The following is a 13,659-nucleotide window of genomic DNA, read 5'->3' on the forward strand; positions in this document are numbered from 1 at the left end:
ATCCTGCGACTTCAGGAGGACAAGGCGAAGCTCTGCCACGAGATCGACCTGTTGAAGGAGAAGAACGCCGTCTGGAAGAAGCTGCATGAGAATAGTAGTTCCTCGATGAAGATGCTGCAGGCCCTCGTCATGGAACAGAAAGAGGAGTTGGCGAAGCTCCCCATCGAGCACTTGGCTGCTGTCAAGGTACGTAATGCGGCCGTGGAACAGATGATGAAGGCTCGCGTCGAGAAATCCCGCGTCATGGACAGAATGAAGAAGATGGCGGAGCGGACACACAAGGAGATGGAGGTCATGGAGGAGATGAAGAAGCAGTTACGACTCCGTGGCGAATTAGATCATTTGGGGTGATAATCTTCCTTCTTCTTTTGCTCCTGTGTTTCATCTTTTGCTTCCGGTGTTTCGCCGCACGTGTCACGTTCTCTGCGAGGCATGAATAGAACAATGGCTTTTTTGAGGGAATGAATAGAACAATGCTAACAATGAGATGACTAGCAAATTAGATCATTTTTATCGCCATATGGCACTGGGCTGCCATGTTTCGTGCTCCTCCGTCGCAGTACTACTCTAGTGGAAAACTTGAGTATACCGCATGGTTCTTTGCTCCTCCTCGATCAGGTCGTCGGCGCATTTATACGAGCAGTCAAATCACAAGGCTCCGCCTTCCGGCAGTAATGAGCTGTCAAATCACAAAGGCCCTCGCCTATCGTGAAACCGACCAAGCTAGACTGCCCCGCCCTCGAGCCTTTTAAAAAATGTATACTTTTGTACAGCAGTAGTATCGATGGATTGTGCCATGGAGCAAAACTTGAAATTAAAAAAAAGGTGGTACATATAGAGAGCGCTCGTCGCCAAATTATGCATATAGTACTATTAAAAAGGCTAGTCACAATAATGGTGTCCAGCACAACCCACCCCTCAAATAAAACTAAGAGGGTGCTTGGATACGTTTTAGTACCATGACTAAAAGTAGTGGGACTAAAACATGCTAGCCTCACCCATGCTTGGATCCAAATACTAAAAAGGCTAAAATCAAGTTAATGAGCATTTATTATCCTCCAAACCCTCCAATCCAGAACTCGCGTGTGTTAAAGGAGAGGAGTTAAATGAGTAGACAGAGGACTAATCCACATTTTAGTAGGGGTACCCCTGACTAAAAAAATGTAGTCTCAAGACTAGTTTTAGCCCCTCTTTAGACAGGGGTGCTTGGAACTTTAGCCTCTTAAAGAGACTATTTTTAGTCAGACTAAAATAAGTCCCTTGGATCCAAGCACCCTCTAAGCATCCTGAAATTCTTTGACAAAACTAAGCACCTTGAAATTCTTTGACAACTAAACTGTTGGCTATATGATGTTGGCCATATATATTGTACGTATATAATGTGAAGAAACGAGTGGTAGTACTATACCAACTAAAAGATGAAATGTAAGAAATGCTAGTATGTACGTACTGAAGAGTTAAAGTAACGAGAAGAAACATAACATAGTTCTGCTGGGGGCTCAGCACAACACACCCCTCAAATTAAATTAAGCACACCTGAAATTAAACTTTGCAACTATTCCGGTAGACACTGCATTAGAACCACCATGAGCAACGACACTGCCACCTTACTTGGAGTCCTCGTCCACGTCCTCAACTTCGTCCTTGTCCCTCTTCCTCTTGGCCGATACTTCTTTGCTTGAACCGCACACTTGGCTGTTGCTCTTCATCCACCCCTTGTAGATATTGAAGCAAAGGTAGCCATCCATTGCAGCGTAGTGGATGTGGTCTATATCTAGTACATTCCGCTGCCATGCATGACGATGAAACGTGTTTGGAGGTTTCTCCAGTTTACCGTACGAAGGATGAACCATGGCTCCTGTCAGGGTCAGCATTGAAGGCTGACGATAGGACACCAGCCGATTCTTCTGGAGCTCGAAGGGGTTGCCTACAACGAGACCTATCCGACGCAGGACATCCCTTTCGTTCTTAAAGTCTATAGTAACGAATTTCACTGTTTTGTCCTTGAGGAAGTTCTTAAAATCTTGGCACTCAACGTCGGCATGGCATATGTGGTAGATCAAGTAAACGTTATGTACGCAAACCTGGATCACGGCGGGCTTCTTCCTCTCTTTGTCCTTTAGATCCTTCTCTGGTCCCAGGACTGTGGTGTACTCAACATCTAGCCCAGCGACCCACTCATCATCTGAGTTTTCGAACATGCGTCTGAAGCCTGAAAGGCATCCTTTCACCGTCGCGGAAGAACGGGTGTAAATGACGTCGAACTCATCGCCAGTGATGGTTCTAACCTTATATTCACCGCCGATCGTGGAGATTTGGGACACCATGGATTTGGGAAGAGTGTTAGGATTAGTCGAACTGCCATAATGTGAATGGACGGGACGACTAGGAGCGAACCGTTGTAGTATTGAAGGACGTGCGGGGACGAGTAGGAGCGAACTGCAAGCGTGCGAACGGCGGGGTAGTGGCTTTCCATTCTCCCATGATACGGGCTTTCGAGAGCCCTTGGATCTGAGATTGAACGGTTGCATTGCGTGATTCTAGACCTATGGGTGAATATCCTATCCTGGAGGGTTATTCTGCAAATTTTCAGCAACTTAGCATGCGACCATTTGATCTCAGATCCAAGGGCTGCCAGCAGCCCGTATCATGGTCGCGCCTACCACGACCGTCGCGTCGCTCGCGCGGTCGCGTCCTTGGAGATTTAACACGGTGCATTAGGCTATCTGATGTTGGCATGTCATACATAGTCATCACTTAGTCACTGATACTACAACAAGGTTGGCTATAAGGTTGGCTATAAGTGTATTTTTCTTACTCCTCTCTATCTCTTTCTTCGTACTCCCTCCGTCCCATAATATAAGAATGTTTTTGACACTAGTGTAGTGCCAAAAACGTTCTTATATTATGGGACACATGGAGTACTAGTATTTGCCAAGGAGTGACCTCTTCCAATGAAATGGTGTTGCTAAATTTGCATCATTTAATTAGCTATAGACTCAAAATTGTCTTTTCACCTAGGTACATGCGCGTAGCACCATTTCTTCCTTGGGTCACCAAACTAGTCTCTCTCTTCTTGATTAACTTGCCACATCAGACTTTATGCCTATGTGGCAACCTTAAGCACCTGTAGGAGCAAGTAAAAGTAAGTACAATAGTGTGCTTTACATGGCATTTTTGCATATGTGGAGGAAAGAGAGGCAAGGAAAAAGTGGAGAAGTGGGCTCTCATGCAAGAGCTAGCCTCTACTACATGGTGGAGAATTGGGAGAGGCACCTGTATGGAGGTGGTCAGGAATCGAGAGACTCATGTCGGTCGTAGCGCTGCAGTTAAAATGACAATGGCAAGTCAAATCACGGGGCCCCACCTGTCCAGCAGTAACTCGCTGTCAAATCACACAGCCCTATGTTTACAGCAGCCTACTCCCTCGTCTTCTCGCGTCTCTGTCGAACCGACTAGGCGGAACTGCCCCGCCACCTACCGTGCAGGAAAAGCCCCGCCCTCGACTTTTAAATAGTATATAGTATACTAATTTTGTAGCCATGGATTGCGCCCGTGCCATGGAGCAAAGCGTCTAGAAAACGGAGGAGAGACGGTGTTCTTTTAATAGAGAAGGGGGAGAGGTGAGACGGTGGTTTCAGAATGGAGATGATGGAGAGGAGAGGAGGTGGTTTTGCAATGGAGAAGATCAGAAGAGGGAGAGGCGAGACGGTGGTTTTGGAATGGAGATGATGGAGAGGAGAGGAGGTGGTTTTGCAATGGAGAAGAGGGAGAGGAGCGTGCGGCAGCGATTTAGGATTGGACGAGAGGGCTGGCACGCTGTGACTGGATCAAAATCAAAATCAATTTACCCTTCAATTAAGAAAGCGACCCCGCATTTACTAGTCTCCCTTTTATTCTGGGTCATAATTGACCATGATTTTCGCACATAAAATATATGTTATATGTTGCAAAAATAATATAATTTGAAAGTACATTCAGATATGAACCAAACCATACAATTTTTGGTGACATGCATTCACATTTTGCTTGTCAAATACAGTACGTGGTCAAACTTTGACCCAAAATACGCAAAACAACAACAAAAAAATACTTCCAAGACCAGCGCCGCTCTTCCGCTCTTCTCCTCTTAAACCACCGCCGCTCCTCTCCTGTTCCAACCTAAATGCAGAACCGCTCCTCTCCTCTTCCATTTCAAAACCACCGCCCCTCCTCTCCCGTTCTAATCCAAAACCAGCATTGCTCCTCTCCTCTTCCATTCAAAAACCACCGCCGGCGAGTGAAGGTGCTGTGGAGAAGTAGATCGATGGAGGAGTACAACCGGTACGTGAGGATCGCAGACGGCGACCCTGTGAAGCTAGCTAGGATGTTGGAGATACAGTCTTGGTCTGACATCAAGGACAAACTAGCGGCGACGGCGATATCCATGGCCAAATATCTGCAACAGAGCGAAAAGGCGGCGATACTCCCGAAGGGAGTCACACCGGAGTACATAGAGCTGCTCCTCTGGGCCATGGAGCAAACAGATTCACTGAATCCGATCGTGAGGGAGCGGTGGTGGGAGTATCGATCCCAGATGGAGCATCCACCAGAGATTGAAGGATCGAGCATCTACAGGGTGCCGTTTGTGAGGGTGTCCTGCCAGAGGGAGCCGGTGGAGTCTTCGTCGACTGAACCCAACTTCAAGAGGAGAAAAGCAGTTGGCCCGACGACGCTTCCCCGCCATCGTCTCCCTCACCGTTCACATCGTCTCACGGGGCGGCTGTCTGCCGCCGAGGAATAGGAGGGTGCTGCCCCCCCCAGCCCAATAGTCGGGCAGGTTGTGAATTGTCAGGAGGAGCTTAGGGTTGTCAATATTTGCAGGTTGTGAATTGTGTTTTGTGTTGTGTATTTTGAGAGTACTTTCAGATACGAATGTCTTTTTAATTTCAGATTTGCAGTATTGAGCATATGAAGTATTTTATGAATTCTAGAAATTTATTTTTAGCACTTAAAAAATGTAGTTTCATAGGAGTATAAAAGTGCGGACAATGTGATTCTCAGAGAAGAAACTGCAAGTTTCAGTTTCAGATAAGAAACTGCAAGTTCGGTTTCAGATAAGAAACTGCAACTTTCAGAGGTAGAGCATTTATATTAACACATCCTTTTCAAACAGGGTTAACATCATGTTGGAAGTTTTATTCATGGTCGAAAATGGAACTACCAGCCAGTTAACATCATGCTGATCAACATTCATGCATAGCACATCTTCATATGATGCACAGTCAAAATGCCCACACAATCTCGAGTGTGCGAAACACAGAGAAAACGAGGGACGAAGTTTTGTCAAGTGTTGGACGTGGTTTTGGGCTGCCCCGTCTAGGCTTTCATTTTTAACATGCGCAGCCCACGACGTCGGATGGGAGGTCCATAGGCCTGTTTGTATTTTCTTAGGGCCGTCATGTATCGACCGGCCTATGGACCTCCCATCCGAGGTTTTATTTTTGGCATCCCAATTTATGTATTTTTTTGAAGAAAACGCAGAGGTCTATTCTATTTTTCTATATAAGAATAGGAACGCCAGGTCCAACTTATGTTTCCCTTCTAATTATATTATATATATTTAAATTATTATATATGTTGACTCTTTAGTTCACAGAATTGGCAAAGAGATGACCGCTCTCCCGATCCCCTTCGCCCCCGTGATCTCGCCGCCACCCCCCGCCTCCTAACTCCGGGCGTGCCTGCCCCCCTTAGCAAGTCCGCTCGCGCGCCCCATGGAGTCCCCGGCCATATTCACGGGGGAATGGCTGGAAGACAGGTAGATGTACAAGATGCATCTCCCACATGTCTACAAAGCCTTCCCGCGGATGCTCCAGCCGCTCAACTCCGTCGCGCCGTCGGTGCTGCGGGAGACTCGAGGGAGGAGATGGAGGGAGCGGGCGATGCGGATCCACGACGACGCTCTCTCCTGGACCCAGTGCACGCGCGAATGGAGGGAAGTAGAAGAGGAAGCTGCGAGGGAGGAAGCCGAGGAGGGACCGAATCCGTTCTCTCACTCGCGCAGGTATGCTCGGATGTGCAAGGATCATGTGGATTGGGAGCTGCTGAATCTAGCCCTGCGGATCTACTTCGAAGGAGATTTCTCGGAGAAACACTGGATGCCCCACCCCGGGGAGCCGCTGATTGCGTTCGTTCGATGGGCGAAAGGAGAAGTGAATTCAGGAGATCCACCGCGTGCTGCGAGATGGGAATGCTTGACTGGACTCATGCCCACCAGCATGCCACCGGAGCCGGAGCAGGTGGATCCCCTACCTTACTTCTCCCCCAAACCTACAGAAGATTGAAATTAGGCTTGCAATCTGCTTCAATTGAGCTGTCTGGTGGTTATTTCTGCTTCCTGAGAGACAACATCTGGCTAGAGGATGAGAAGGAACCAGGAACTCCGATGAATTTCCCCTATCACAATGGGGGGAGCGCCGGTTGGGCAGTGGTATGGCCCACCTCTGCCCCAAATGGGGGCACAATCTGGGCAGGCTCCTGAAATTACCCAAGATCAATCTGCTGGTGGTTCTGACTCTCAGATCATTGGGAAATCTCAAGGCAAGAATCAGCAAAAGAAGAGAGAGGACATCCAGAAAAGTGCTCCTGTCCCTGCTTTGGGCCTTATGGCATACTCTAAGGTGATCTGCTACAACTATGGGGAACCAGGGCATCATTTGGATAAATGTGTCAAGCCCAAGAGTTGTTTTATCTGCAAAATGGTTACCCATAAAGTTGAGAATTGCCCTGCTAGAAGGAAAACCCACAGTTCTGCTAGATATGTTGGAAGTGCTGCTCCAGGATTAGGGTTCTACCACATAGACCCACCTGATGAAAATGCTCAGTATCATGGCTCCTTGAAGAATGTGGGGATTGTTCTGGTAGAAGCTGGTGAAGTGACCAAGCAATAAGTTGCCACTGAGTTTGCAGACATTTACAAAACCAACTAGCCCTGGCCAATCAATGCCCTAGATGAGTGGACATTCTTGGTCAAATTCCCTCCTGAAATAAATGTAGTTCAAGTTGCTGGATACCCCTATTTTGGTCTGAAAAAAGACAATGTTGTAGTCAATATTGAAGTCTAGAAAGGCAGGATTGAGGTTGAAGAGGACCTTCAGGAAACTTGGATCAAGATCAGGAAATTGAACCCCCAAGTGGTGTGACTAGACTATGCTGGATCAAATCACTTCCACTCTGGGGCTCTTACTGGATATGGATTGGCAGCATAATTTCAAGTCATTCTATGAAACTGTTAGGGTCAAAATCTTATGTAAAGATCCCTCCAAAATCCCTGCTGAAAGGCTTTTTGGAGTTGGGAACAAAATCTACAGGCTACTCGTTGAGGTGGAGTCCTTAACCCCCACTGAAACTGGCACCTCCACCAACCTCTCTGCTGGTACATATGTCTCTGCAGCTGAAACTGGTACCAATCTTACTGAAGATGCTGAATCCAACAGGAGCTCTAGATCTGAAGCAGATAAACGGCATGTGCCAATTCTGGGGCCCCTAACATCAGAGGACAGTCTTTTGGCCACAATCAGATGCTTGGAGAAACTACACCCACTTTAGTCCTCAAGACACACCTCCCTGATTCTCCATACACTCCTCAACTCAGCATCTAGGAAAAGATCTTGAATTATGTGCTTGATGAAACTGATGGATTCAACCTCCTCAGGGAAATGGAGCTCCTGGAAGATGATGATCTGATGGAATTAGAAGGTTCTATAATGGAATTAGAAGGTTCTGTAGATCTACAAGAGGATCAAGAGGCACTTGTTGAAACAACTGAACTCCCAGACAATTTGGACTCAAAATACAACTCTGACTTCCCTGTCCTTCCTAAGGAGAAGCACCTTCCCAAATGGGGTCCTGTTCAAACCACCAGAACTAGTGCAGGGTAGCTGGTGACAAGAGAACCATTATTGAAAAGGCTCAACAGCTCAAAGAGGTTCAGAACCTGGAAGTCCAAAAACCCCAGGGTATGAAACATACTTCCTTCTCCAACTTTAATGACCCTTCCTTCGATGCCATTGCTGCTAAGATTGGTGTAGATGTTACCTCTCTTAATGATGGCATTGAATGCTCTTCCTTTATTTACCCTCACCAAAACAGATCTGAAGGCTCTGTTTGTGAGAATTTTTCTCTAGATGGTAGTTATAGTTTAGACTGCCTTCGATAAAGTTGACCTTGATTTCCTTATGAAACTCCTGGAGCTTAGAGGTTTTGGGGGTAAATGGACTAGTTGGGTCCAGCAACTTACTCATGGGGGGTCTGTTGGGGTCAAGTTAAATAACTGTGAAAGTGATTTTTTCCTTGCTGGTAAAGGCCTTAGGCAAGGTGACCCCATCTCTTTGCTTTTGTTTAATTTAGTAGTGGAAGTTCTTACTAAAATGATGAGCAAAGCTGCTGATCATAGTCTGATTGCAGGGTTCTGTCCTGAGGTCTGCCCTGGTGGCATCATCTGCCTTCAATATGCAGATGATACCATCCTTTTCTTAGACAATGACTCCACACATGCTAGCAATCTAAAAATTGTTCTAACCTATTTTGAACAAGTCTCAGGCATGAGAATCAACTACTCTAAAAGTGAACTCATCCCTATCAACATGGATGATCAGGAGTTAGCTGACTTCCTCTCTATTCTAGTCTGTAATAAAGGTAACTTCCCCATTAAGTACCTTGGTATCCCTCTCCACTATGATAAACTGAGGAGAGAGGATATCCAACCCCTTCTGGATAAAATCATTAAAAGGATTGCTGGGTGGAGGGGCAAACTTCTCTCTTACAGAGGTAGATTGATCCTCATACAAGCTTGTTTGGCTAGCATTCCAATGTATCTCCTCTCCTTCTTCAAGTTCCCTAAATGGGCAGTGAACCTCATCAATTCTCAGATGTCTCATTGCTTGTGGAATGATTTTGAGGGAAATAGGAAGCTACACCTTGCTAATTGGACCCTAGTCTCTATGAAAAAAGATTTTGGAGGCCTAGGCATACCTAACCTCCAAGAAATTAACATCTATCTTCTAGGGTCTTGGATTAAAAGATTCTATGAGGAAGACCTGAAACCCTGGAAGCTTCTTACTGCCCATAAATACCTAGGAAATAAACCTAATATTTTTGTCCCTTCCTCTAACCCTAAGACCTCTAGATTCTGGAAAGGATTAAAATCTATTATGCATGCTGTGAAATTTGGCTACAGATGGAACATAGGGGATGGGAGCAAAACCAGGTTCTGGGAAGATACTTGGTTTGGCACATCCCCCCTAGTAGTCCAATTTTGGCTTATTTACTCTGTCTTCAATGAGCTTAACAAAAGTGTCAATGAAGTTTGGGATGGTCAAAGCCTAAAACTCTCTTTTAGAAGGAACTTTAGTGATAGTCTCATGGAACAATGGTTCCAGTTGGAGGAAATTGCCAAAAGCATTACCTTTATTGCTGAGTCGGATGCCCTGATTTGGCAGCTGGACAATAAGGGGAAGTATTCCTCCAGCTCCCTCTATCATGTTATCAACTTTAGAGGGGTTCAACCCGTGTTTATCCCTGCTGTCTGGAAATTGAGAGTTCCCCCTAAAATTCATGTACTTCTCTAGCTTCTCTCCAAAAACAAATTGATGACTAGGGATAACCTTAGGAAGACACACATCATCAAACCCCTTGATTGTGTTTACTGCTTGGAACAAGAGTCTTGTTCTCACCTATTTTTTGAATGAATAGTTGCTAAACATCTTTGGGCCCACATTGAGGAATATTTCTCTAGTCAGATTGGCTCATCCTTCGAATCTGTCGCCAGATTCTGGATTGCTACCAAAAAGTGCTCAGTTTTAAATACTGTTAGCTCAGTTGTCCTTTGGTGCCTCTGGAAATATAGAAATGCTATGATTTTCAGTAACACCTCCTGGATTTCCATTCCGCAGGTCTTGAGGTTGATCAGGAATATGGTGAGGAACTGGGCAATTCTCTCCTCCGGATCGGACAAGGACAAGTTGATGAGCTTCGTGGAAAACCTAAAAAGATCCCTCCAGAAACCATTGGCGATCACTTGTGGCTGAACAAGGCTCGACCTGCTCTGGGGCTGGACCCGTGGGCTCGTCTCAAGATCTCTGATGAAGATGATGGGCACCTGGTGCCAAAAAGAGGGACATCCACCATGCTACTCCTTCCAGCCCGGTGTCTCCGCTTGCTTACTGGTCGCCGCAGGCTGACACGGCCCCTCGGCTGAAGACCATGAAGGCTTCGCTAGACCCTCCTTGTGTCATTTGAGTGCTCTATCCGCTCTGCCTTTGGCACCGCTCGGGTGATTTGTGTTATTCAGAGAACTTGTTCATCCACCCCCCTAGTTTGTAGCTTTTCTACCTTTGCTTTCGAACTGCTCTTTGAGCTGCTATATCAGAATATGTTGTGGTTTCGTTCTCAGCAATGGAACCGGGGAGATGCTCCCTGTTTTTCTAAAAAAAATATTTTTTATGTTATTATATATTATTTTTATTGTCATCATATATTTAACAGATACTTACATATGTAAGATTACAAAAATAATTTCTTAACAAATAAAATCCTGAATTGTTTTGGCACGAAAATCCTAGTCATTGTGTACAAAAGCTTGGTAAGATTTAAGGACGAATGTAATAATATCACTTATTATTTAAATATATTTATAACAAAATGCTAAGCCCCTTTTTATTTTTTGATAACATTGCTGGCCCAATCCAACATTATAATTAGAATCAGCCCAACAAAATCGTGTATTTCGAGAAAGTGCAAATGGCCTGTAATTTTTTAGGAAATAAAATAAATGGGCCACATGGACACTACATTATTTGTTCACCCAGCCCAGCTAATGGTTGTAATTCAAAAAAAAGATCAAATTGACTGTAAATTCTACCGCGCAAAAAAAGACTGTAAATTCTGAAAAATGGGTTGAATACGTGCCACATTTTTGAAGGCTGGAATGTGGGCCAATAGGTCGAAGCCAACACAAGTCATTGTCAATTTAGTCAACAAATGATTCTGACATGTTAGTCGTTGGATTTACATCCAACGACCGGCATCCATCTTCAATCTCTCGTCTTCTTCCTCCAGCGCCGCCGGGACCACCTCCCGCTTCCTGCTGCTAGCAGCTCTGCTTAGCACGCTTCGCTATGAAGCGCTACTCCACCGTTGGCCAGGCCATCCCTCCACCCCTTCCACACCTCCTGTTCTTCTCCACCGACTACCGTACCACACCGCACTAGAACCAGTTAACCCTCGTACACCTCTCCGTCTATGACTCTAATCTCGCATCTTCCCATCTCCGGCTCGTTGCTGTCCAGGGCCTCGCGGTCGTCCACCACCTTGGATGCGCTCGGCACGGTGTGGTCAGCGTGGTCAACGAACGACACCATCGGAAGTAGACTGTGCGTGGAGAGGCTGACAGCTGGGTCCACGACCACACACAAGGAAATGCCTCCTTATTACGTGCAAAATAATGATTCCTCCACCTGACATCTGGGACCCACCGGAAGGGCCTCTGTATTTCGCGAAAATAACGTGCCCCCGCTGACATGCTGGACCCACCAGCTATCTTCGCACGCAAGGAAGTGTCTCCTTATTACGCACAAAAAAATGAATATTCCCCCTGCCAGCTGGAACCCAGCATAGTGGGAGACTGACTTGTGGGCCTACCAAGTTGACGGGGACGGAGGGCTTTGTCAACTTAGTCAATATGAATGATTCTAGCTCCTGTTACCGTACGATGTTCATCCAATGGCCGTAGTGCTTCTTCAACCTCTGGTCTTCTTGCTCCAGTCGCCCAAACCAGCGCCGGTCGTGTCGCGTGCTCCTGCCTCCCATGGCCAGCTGTGATGCCGCGGAGGCCTCACCGCCCCCTACTACTCCCACCGCTGGCCAGGCCATCCCTCTACTCACCCACACCCCATGTTATTCTGCGGCGACAACAACCTCACACCGCAGCCGAACCAGTGAACCCTCGTACTCCTCTTCGCATGGGCATCCACTCCTGCGTCTTCCCCGGCTCTGAGTCATCCCCTTCCTAGTCCTCGCTGTCATCCACCGCCGTGGTGCTCTCGGTGCGGCGTGGTCAAGGAACGACTTCCATTGGACGTGGACTGTACATGGAGAGGCTGACAGCTGGGTCCACGGCCGCATCAAGGAAGTGCCTCCTTATTACGCGCAAAATAATGATTCCACCACCTGACAGCGGGGACCCACCGGATGGGCCACCGTATTTCGTGAAAAAAAAACGTTTCCCCTGACTGCTAGGACCCACCAGCTACATCTTCGCACGCAAGGAAGTGCGTCCGGGCAAAAAAACGATTCGCCCCCTGACTGCTGGGACCCACTAGCTACATCTTCGCACACAAGGAAGTGCATTCGGGCAAAAAAAACGACTCGCCCCCTAACTGCTGGGACCCACCAGCTACATCTTTGCAGGCAAGGAAGTGCCTGACAGTTGGGACCCACCCGGTCGAAGCGTATGTAGCGTTGTCATTCTGGTCGCGAACGTGTACATACATATATACTGGTGGATGTAGAGGCGTGTACGTGTCGTAGTAGAGGCGCGCACGTAGCATGTATACGTACGTACAGCGGCCAGGGTGCAAGAAAGAAAATACGGCCACGTATGTGTACATACGGGTGGGGTCTCGAATGCCTACTCGCACATACGTATGGCCAGGGCTCGTGTACATGGCTGGGTCGGAACGGAGAAACAGCGTCGTCGTCGTGTTCATGGGGAGGCAACGGAATGCGTTGTGTTCATCGGGAGGCAACGAAACGCGTGGGAGCCAACCGGCTGGGTCGGAACGGAATGCGTGGTCGTGTTCATCGGGAGGGCTTGGACGGAACAGGCGATGGAAACGAGGCCTGGCGTACCACACAACGGAGGAAACGGACCTCCTACATTCAGAATGGGGTCCTGTTGATCGGGAGGGGTGTGGCGTACCGCAAAACGGAGGAAACGGACCTCCTACGGTCGAAACGGGGGTCCTGTTGATCTGGAGGGGTGTGGCATACCGCAAAACGGAAGAAACGGACCTCCTACGGTCGAAACGGGGGTCCTGTTGATCGGGAGGGGTGTGGCGTACCGCAAAACGGACGAAACGGACTTGTGTTGGAGCGCTACGGTCGAAATGGGGGTCCTGTTCATCAGGAGGGGTGTGGCGTACCGCAAAACGGACTCCATGGGATACTGTTCATCTCCACCGTCGACCTCCTCCAGCCTCCACGGGCTCTTGTTCATCCAGCCGCCATCGCGCGCTACTCCACCGGCTACTGTTCAACCACCCGTCCACCGTCTACTGGTCATATAGCCCTCCACACCACGGGGTCCTGTTCAACCACCCATCCATGGGCATCCCTCCACCGTCTACTCTTCATCCAGCCCTCCACCACACCACGGGGTCCTGTTCATCCAGAGGCAACGCCACCGCTCACTGTTCATCCAAACCCCCCCACCCCCCAGCAACGCTCACTGTTCATCCCAGAGGCAGCATCTATCGGCTTCAGTTAGCAGCAGTAGCGAAGGAATCGCTCGATCGGGTTCATTTAACATCCATCGATCGATCGCTCAGGTTTAGTAACGCGTAGCCTGCAGTGCAATCGCTCGGGTTCAGTTAGAGCCCAACGCCTCGCTCGGGTTCA

Source organism: Triticum dicoccoides, chromosome 4A (assembly GCF_002162155.2).
Source record: "Triticum dicoccoides isolate Atlit2015 ecotype Zavitan chromosome 4A, WEW_v2.0, whole genome shotgun sequence".
Classification (NCBI taxonomy): domain Eukaryota; kingdom Viridiplantae; phylum Streptophyta; class Magnoliopsida; order Poales; family Poaceae; genus Triticum; species Triticum dicoccoides.